The sequence below is a fragment of the Macaca mulatta genome, chromosome 16, assembly GCF_049350105.2.
Source record: "Macaca mulatta isolate MMU2019108-1 chromosome 16, T2T-MMU8v2.0, whole genome shotgun sequence".
Lineage (NCBI taxonomy): Eukaryota > Metazoa > Chordata > Mammalia > Primates > Cercopithecidae > Macaca > Macaca mulatta.
In genome coordinates, this window is record NC_133421.1 from 56,514,478 (window position 1) to 56,523,935 (window position 9,458).

General features: G+C 39.8%; 1 pseudogene; it reads right to left on the reverse strand.

The window, feature by feature from the left end:
* Positions 1 to 646: 646 nt before the first annotated feature.
* Positions 647 to 2,518, reverse strand: LOC100423185 (phosphatidylinositol 4-kinase type 2-alpha-like; annotated as a pseudogene).
* Positions 2,519 to 9,458: the final 6,940 nt, after the last annotated feature.

Sequence of the window (9,458 nt, forward strand, 5' to 3'; positions counted from 1 at the left end):
ATAAGAGTCAACTTCTTATTAAAATATAAATGCTAAGACTAGCTCTTCCTGCCTTTGCTTGAGAGACAGACAAGCTGCAGCATGGCAGGGAGCACAGAGGTTCCCCGGGATTGTGCGCAGAACTGCTGGGAGGTGTAGAGCAAAAACCTCCCTCCTGGGAGAACTGTTTGGAGGTTTGCAGCCACCCTACAGCACTGGTGGGAGACGAGGAAGAAGGCTTGGCAAAAACCCAAAGGAAAGGTGTGGCTTCTGTCTGTTCCAGCACTGTGAGCCATCCAGTTGCCCTCTAGCACAGTCTTGGCTCCTGGGAGTAAGCAACAGCAAGGCAGCTGAGTGTCTGGGTCTATGCTAATTCAGGCCTGGATTAAAGGTTTCTGGCATGAGGGGATCTGGGGCTCTGCTACAAGGATTGGATTTCTTGTTTGTTTGCTTTTTCTGATGCAGAATAGGGAATTACAATAGAGCAAGGTGTCAGGGAAGGAAGGGACTGTCCAATCCTGCCACCAGCAGATGCTGGAAGGGAGATGCTCCTTCCCAGGCCTCCCTGGCATTAAGAAGGTCCGAGGGGCACTCACTCTTCCTGACTGTGCTTCTCCTTGTGGGTAGGAGAGATCCCAGGGCGGTGGCAAGCAGAAAGGGAGGGATCTTAAAGGTGCTGCTCTCCACTGGCTTCTCTAGCTTTTCCTGCACCCCACTGCCTAGGTTTCCTCCCACAAGTCTCAGACAGTGCCTCGTTTGACTGCCTCTGACTTTTGAAGCTCTGAAAGCTCTGTGTGTAGGACTCGCTAGAAAGCCGCTGGTGGGAATGGGCCATCTCATCTCAACTACCACAGGCGGCATCTGGACAAGGTGCAGGGGACTCTGATCTTTTAAGACCTGAGTCAGATTTAGGATCAGACCCAGCATGACAGTAATCTGCTTATCAAACTGGTCTTTGTCAAAACTAGAATTTTTTTTTTTTTGAGATAAGGTCTCGCTCTATTGCCCACGCTAGAGTGCAGCTGCCTGATCTTGGCTCACTGTAACCTCCACTTCCTGGGCTCAAGCAATCCTCCCTCCTCAGCCTCCCAAGTAGCTGGGATTACAGGCATGAATCATGATACCGGGATAATTTTTACTTTTTGTTTGTTTGTTTGTTTTTGTAGAGACAGGGTTTCCCCATTTGCCCAGGTTGGTCTCCAACTCCTGAGCTCAAATGATCTGCTTCTCGAAGTGCTGGGATTACAGGCATGAGCTACCACACCCAACCCAGGAGCTTTCCTGAATAGTTCACATAGGTCCTCTTCCAAGTCCTTGAAGTTAGGGTTGGATATCTTTGGAATGATCAGATCTTTGAACTCCTAAGAGAAGGGGACTTTTGTCTGGGACAGCCAGGCCCAGTGCAAAGGATATTCCCTTCAGGAGTCAGGGTGCTTTGGAGGGAAGGCCAGCCCATTGTCTATGGCAGCCACCTTGATAACAGGCTCCTTCACAACCACCCAGTCTGTGTGCTGAGAGCCAGAGCTATCCTTTGGACAGTCACATTTACCAGTTGTCATTGCCTCTGTCAGTGTCGCAGATGATGTGATCCAGCACCACCAGTGGCTGGAACTGCAGTAGTAGTTGCTGTTTGATATTCTCAGGGAGCGGTTCTGCTTCAATACGCCACAGCCAATAGTCTGCATCTTTGTAGCCTTCAACAAAGAGCTGGAAAGAGCCAACCTTTGGTGGGTTGCCCGATGGGGTTAAACCACTGCCCAACGTTTGACGCTTTCTCTAGCATAAGCTGCTTGCCCCTGGACATCACTTTGTCAATGGCACTATAGTTGAATGTCTTACTGGCCAGGTATACCACCTTCGTGAGGAGTACAATCTTGCATTCTAGTTTTCGGTCCACCAGGTCACCCTCTGCCTCTGAGAGATAACCCTGGTTGAGGACAAGGTATGCACCACGGCCAAAACAGCAAGGACGGCACAGCTTCTGCAACCACTTGGTCCACTTAGGATTAAGTTGCCCATAGGGGCTCTTCATTCTTGGGTTTGAAGACAACAGTGATCTTTTATTTACTGGCAAAAAAAAAAAAAAAAAAAAAAAAAAAGCAAAATGCATATATTCATATTGTTAAGTCTTCAGAATTATTTTCTTATCCAAAGCGGCTAGCAAGAGGCCTCAGTTACTGGTCTTCTCTGTCTCTGCTGCCCTGGAACTCCAACCTCTGAACAACAAAGAAGCAATAGCAACAGGCTCACAACTCATGAGTTCATTGTAACCCTCCAGACACCTGTGAGGGTCCTTGACAAGTAGCTTCTGCTGGGGCCCTGGTAGATGGGGCTTGGGAAAGATGCCGCGCTTAATGGCCAGTTCTGCCTGCCACACCGCAGCCTCGAACTCAAGGTCCTCCAAGAATTCATTCAGCTCCTGGTGGGCCTGAGCATTGTGCGCTGCCTTGGCAAACCCTGGGCCTGCGCCACCATGGTTTGGAAATGGAAAAATTCTTCCTGCAGAAATACTGCTCATGTTTTTGGCCACTGATGCCATTGTTTTTTTCTTGCAACAATCCATTTTGTACTACAGTACCACGTTAAAACAAAATGAGTCCACATGTACACAGGTATAACACATCCTTTATGACATTAATATAACATTTATCCTGTTGTTGTTCGTAAATTCAAAAATTCTCTGAAGGCTTTTAAGCTATTTTAAGTTCCCTGTTATTAATGCTGTGTCCCTATTTTCTTCTCCAGTGGTTTTCTGTAATAAAGATATTATTTTTTTCAATTGGATGAAATTAATTTCCCTCCAGTAACTTTTTAATTTAAGTTTTTTGGGTTAGAAAATACTAATTTTTATTGTTAACAATTGCATTTTAGGTTGAAAAACAATTACTAAGTAAGAAGACCTAAAAGATTGTTAGGGAGAAGATGAAAAACGTATCTTATTAAGAAATAAATGAAATTACAAATAGTCATTTCAGTACTAACAATATCAAGTACAAAGTATTCTTATTCATCAATGAAAACAAATTTAAAAATTCTCATGATGGTACTTTAGCATAATCAGTTATTGTTTCTCTTTCAGCATAATGAATGGTTAAACAAACTTCACAAATTCAAAGTTCTATTTTCCCCATTGTTTTAAATAATGCCATTACTCTGTACGTAAAATTATTTTGGAATTTTAAATAAATCCTAGAAGAATATGCAATAATAGTCCAAAAGACACCCAAGTTTAATTAACGTGGGGAAAATTTGATATGTAAGCAAACCCAAATATGTACATAAAACTAATAGTTTTCAAAATGTGCTGTATTGAAACTTCAACAGAATGCATTTTTTAAACTTTCATTAAAGATCCATGTGTTCATAGTATGAAGCATTTTTATTTCAGTAGGCACAACCACTAGGTATTTTTTGTTTCCTCCAGTATTTTTATTTTCTTTGGACACTAATGCTATTTACCAGAGTCTTTTAAAACACCAAGAAAGTGGAGAAAATTTAGTATGCATACACATAGAATTTTATAAAATTGGTTAAAAAGCTTGAAAAGCTTTAGGTTAAAATGCTTTCTGTATGAAGCTATGCAGTGTATCATATAGACTCTGTGCTATTGATCTTTGTTGTTAAATACTGTAGCATAGATGGTTTCCTTCAGCTCTACAGAAATTCATGAAGACTGTGAAGCAGTGTTGTACCACACCTCCAGCTCTCCATCTACCTCTTCCCTATTAAAAGACAAAAACACGCTGACATTTTATTCATGACTAGACCATTATACTAAACACTTTTTGTACATATAACTTAAATCAGATACCTAATAATGAAAACAATACATTATTTTCTATCTCTTTATGTCAGTTTCTAGTGGAGAAGATGTCACTCTAAGGAGAAGTCTGAACTTAGATTACGAGAGCATCTCTGCTAAGCCAGGATGGTATGTCTAAAGCATTTGATGAGGAGTATAACAGGGCTTGCTCATATCAAAAGTGCAATTCAGAAATAAAATGCTTTCTTTTTCTACGTATCTTTAGGACTGTTTGGATTGTGGAAAGAAAATAGATAAAGGTTTAAGAAAGGAGACATCGTGATGGTTTGGCAACAAAAACCATAGAAAGACCGACAACTTTAATATAACAAAATATTCCATCAATTAGTATACACTTTTTGCAGATGAATACAAATTATTTGTGAATGAATTGAAAAGAAGCAAGCTGCGTGTGTGTAACTATTGCAGTTCTAGACTCTTACTTTGATAACTGACAACTATTTTTCACCATGGTGAGATTAGGAATCTACTGTGATGCTTGAATATCTTAATTGGTATAAAAGGGATTGCCAAGCTTTTCAAAATTTCTTTGAGAAATGCTTTTTTTTTTTTTGTAGAAAAAATGATTCTTCAATCTTCTTCTTGGCTTCATCCATATAAGATGCAAAATAAGTATAGTGAATATGAAGCTTTTTCAGAACCTGGCAAGAAAATAAAATGTCACCTACCCTTTCTAGGGTAAATTAAAACGGACTCAGAACTCCTGATCATCAATGTAATCAACAGTGTCAATCTCTGTGGAAACCTTCCCTTTCCCTAAGTTCACGTGAGAAACCTAGAATCACCAGGTTCGAAAAACTTGGGGGAGAAATGTCTGTTTTTTATCCATGATGGGAATTCGCTCTACCATTACTATTACCAGGAGATGACTTTCGCTTTCTTTTTTTTTTTTATTTTATTATTTTTTAATTTATTTATTATTATTATTATACTTTAAGTTCTAGGGTACATGTGCATAACGTGCAGGTTTGTTACATATATATACTTGTGCCATGTTGCTGTGCTGCACCCATCAACTCGTCAGCACCCATCAACTCGTCATTTACATCAGGTATAACTCCCAATGCAATCCCTTCCCCCTCCCCCCTCCCCATGATAGGCCCCGGTGTGTGATGTTCCCCTTCCCGAGTCCAAGTGATCTCATTGTTCAGTTCCCACCTATGAGTGAGAACATGTGGTGTTTGGTTTTCTGTTCTTGTGATAGTTTGCTAAGAATGATGGCATGGGCAAGGACTTCATGTCTAAAACACCAAAAGCAACAGCAGCAAAAGCCAAAATTGACAAATGGGATCTCATTAAACTAAAGAGCTTCTGCACAGCAAAAGAAACTACCATCAGAGTGAACAGGCAACCTACAGAATGGGAGAAAATTTTTGCAATCTACTCATCTGACAAAGGGCTAATATCCAGAACCTATAAAGAACTCAAACAAATTTACAAGAAAAAAACAAACAACCCCATCAAAAAGTGAGCAAAGGATATGAACAGACATTTCTCAAAAGAAGACATTCATACAGCCAACAGACACATGAAAAAATGCTCATCATCACTGGCCATCAGAGAAATGCAAATCAAAACCACAATGAGATACCATCTCACACCAGTTAGAATGGCAATCATTAAAAAGTCAGGAAACAACAGGTGCTGGAGAGGATGTGGAGAAATAGGAACACTTTTACACTGTTGGTGGGATTGTAAACTAGTTCAACCATTACAGAAAACAGTATGGCGATTCCTTAAGGATCTAGAACTAGATGTACCATATGACCCAGCCATCCCATTACTGGGTATATACCCAAAGGATTATAAATTATGCTGCTATAAAGACACATGCACACGTATGTTTATTGCGGCACTATTCACAATAGCAAAGACTTGGAATCAACCCAAATGTCCATCAGTGACAGATTGGATTAAGAAAATGTGGCACATATACACCATGGAATACTATGCAGCCATAAAAAAGGATGAGTTTGTGTCCTTTGTAGGGACATGGATGCAGCTGGACTTTCACTTTCTAATGAAACACAACACTTTCCAGAGGCTCAGAGATGTCTTTCATGGAATCATTCTCCACTCAGATTCTGATTTTTTACATTGAGATATAAGGAATCCCATGAAACCTCAAGTCCACAGCATTAGTGTTCAGCCTTCTCAAGCAGGCCACAGGCATCGCTTGATCCATCTGTAAATTGTGAGCAATCTGTTTACAGTTCTTCATCAGTTTCAGAAACTCATAAACTAAAATTCCCTTTCATCATTAAGTTAGGTTTTTTTTTTTTTAAATTTATTTCATCTTCATATATTTGCATTTCCTCTGATGTTTGAGTTCTCCTTAAAGATCCTCTAGATCTTGCTTAAAGCTAATGGACCTTGACTGCCATATATACCCTGGATGGAACATGTGCTCAAGTACTTCAAAACTTCTGTTTATAGCCTTGAAACTTACAAATTGTCAGAAAACACCTTCAGCAAAGGAAACCAGGTCCCACACCTCTGAAACTTAGCTGTCTTATCTGTAAGGGTCTGTGTAATAGTGAAGAAAATCATCCTGTGTGGTGAAAACAAGACATAAGTTAAGAGACCTGATAATTACACTGTCTTATAAGTATTGTAAAATCCACAGGATGTATACCAGGAAAAATGAAACATGTTTAATGCAGACAAGATAACTGCTATTGCTCTTTCATTTTTTTCAGTTTTAATGCAATATATTATTATTGATGTAAACCTGAGTTAATTACAAATCAGCTAGATTTGTCTTCTAAGATTGTAGCACCCGATTTCTCTGAATAACATACAAGCTGTCTTATTAAATGTAAATGAATTGTTTGTTCATGATATGAAATTATTACAGAGTATTTTTGTTTCGATGCATATCAATAGAGGTTTTTATAGAGTTGCTATGCAGAGGTTGAACAATTACACAGATGTTCTGCAATCAGAGTGGCAAAGACTATGCATTATGGAAATGTCTGTTTTCCTTTTCCTGTTTTTCCACCTCTTTCTCCTTTATTTATTTATACTCCTCATTATCTCTTTAGCCCTCCTTCTAAACTGGTATTACTGACTACCTTCAACAAACTAAATTATCTGATGGAAAAGACAATATAAAGAAGACATGCTAACAAACAATCCATCACTTTAACACAAATATACAAGTGCAACTAAGTGCTAAAGTTAAAGTAACTATAGCATGCTATGATAAATCCATTGCAGTATCCATTTCAAGCTATTCGTTGTAAAAAAAAAAAAAACAGGCACACACAAACACACAAAACAACTAATTTTTATATTAAGGCAAATGTTTATATAATGTCAGATTAATATAATTTGAAATACTAAGAGGAATGTAATGACAACTTTAGTCTTTCTATTTGATCCGTCTACCCTGTCAGTGTACTTTGATGTTGAGAGAATTGTGTTAAGAAATACTTGGGAAACATTGATGTAAGATTTTCTAAAAGATAAGGTTAGAATTCTATGAGAGGCATTCAGTCTTATTAGGGACATGAAAAAGCACAGGATAATTGTGTAACAGGCACAGAGTCAAGAAGCATAGAGAAAATGGGCAAAAAGAAATAGAAAACATAGTTTGATATAGATGTGCAAATAAATATGTGCAATTAAATACTGGTACATAAATGAAGGTAAGATAAATAAAAACCATGGCACCTGACGAGTAATGGCCAAAATTCAAGTTGACAATCTATCTAAAAAGAACCATCAAAAATAAGAAAATAAATATAAATCCTTCCATCTCACCATTGAAGAGATCCTGATCATAACTCCCACTTCAATCAGAGCAGTGAGAGCATTACTGTAAGAATCAACTCCATGGGCATTTTGGCACCATGATACTAAAAAAGTATTAACGCCAGAGTAGTAGGAGGAAATAATTAAAGCTTTGCTTTCAACATCCTGTTTGCTCTCTGAATTCTCTCATGATAACTTCCTTCTTTGGGATATCATTCTCTATTTATTCAAAAAGTCAAAGTGGAGTGGATAAAACTAGATATATTCTCAGCCTTAAGAGGAAACCATTTTACTTTCTTTCATTTTTCTCTTAATATGCTTCCTTTAGTTTTAACTTTCTTTGCTTTTGTCCCTCCTCCCTGACCAAAAAACAAACTTGAAGTATGGGTCGTAAAGACAAAGAATCAAGTATACTTTGGGTAAATCTTCAGACAGGTTCACTTAAGTTTTTGTGATGCATATTTTGCCTTATCTAGCTCACTGGGAGACAATATTGGGGTTATACCAAAGCCTCAGCTAGTATTAGTCTGTTCTCACATTGCTGTAAAGGAATGCCTGAGACTGGGTAAATTATAAGAAAAGAGGTTTAATTGGCCCTTGGTTCTGCAGGCTGTACAGGAAACATAGTGGCTGCTGCTTCTGGGGAAGCCTTGGGAAACTTACAGTCATGATAGAAGGTGAAGGAGAAGAAGCCATGTCTTACATGGCTGGAGCAGTAGCGAGAGAGAGAGGGGAGAGGTGTTATACACTTTCAAACAACCAGATCTCAGGATAACTCACTCACTCACTATCGTGAGAACAAAACTGAGGGCATGGTGCTAACTCATTCGTGAGAACTCCAGCCCCATCATCCAATCACCTTCCACCAGGCCCCACCTCCAACTTTTGGGATTACAATTAAACCTGAGATTTGGGGGGGGGACACATTTCCAAACTATATTATTCCACCCTGGGACCTTCCAAATTTTATGTCCTCCTCACATTTCAAAACATAATCATGCTTTCCCAATAGTCTCCCAAAGTTTTAACTCATTTCAACATTAACTCAAAAGTCCAAAGTCCAAAGTCTCATCTGAGACAGCACAAGTCCCTTCCACCTATGAGCCTGTAAAATCAAAAGCAAGTTAGTTATTCCCAAGATATACGGGGGGTATAGGCATTGGGTAAATACTCCCATTCTGAAAGGGATAAATAGCCCAAAGGAAAGAGGCTACAGCCCCGTGCAAGTCTAAAACCCAGCAGGGAAGTTATTCAATCTTAAAGCTCCAAAATAATCTCCCTTGACTCTTTGTCTCACATACAGGGCACACTAGTGCAAGGGGTGGACTCCCAAATCCAAAGGCAGCTCTGCCTTTGTGGCTCTCCAGGTTTCAGCCCCTGCAATTGCTCTCAATGGCTGGGGTTGAGTTCATGCAGCTATTCCAGGTGCAAGGTGCAAGCTGCTGCTGTATCTACTATTCCAGGGTCTGGAATATGGTGGCCTTCTTCTCGTAGCTCCACTAGGAAGTGCCCCAGTGGAGACTCTGTGTAGGGGCTCTAATCTCACCTTCTTCCTTTGCTCTGCCCTAGTATAGGTTCTCCATGAGGGCTCCCTCCTTCATCAAACTTCTTCCTGGACAGCCAGGCTTTTCCAAACATTCTCTGAAATCTAGGCAGAGGATCCCAAGCCTCAACTCTTGCACTCTGTGTACCTGCAGGCCTTATCCACATGAAAGCTGCCAAGACGTATGACTTACACTCTCTGAAGCAGTAGCATGAGCTATATATGGTTCCCTTTGAGCTACAACTGGATCTGGAGCAGCTGGGATATGGGGAGCAGTGTCCTGAGGTGTGTAGAGCAGCAGGCCCTAGGCATGGCCCATGAAACCATACTTTCCACCTAGGCCTTTAGGCCTGTGAT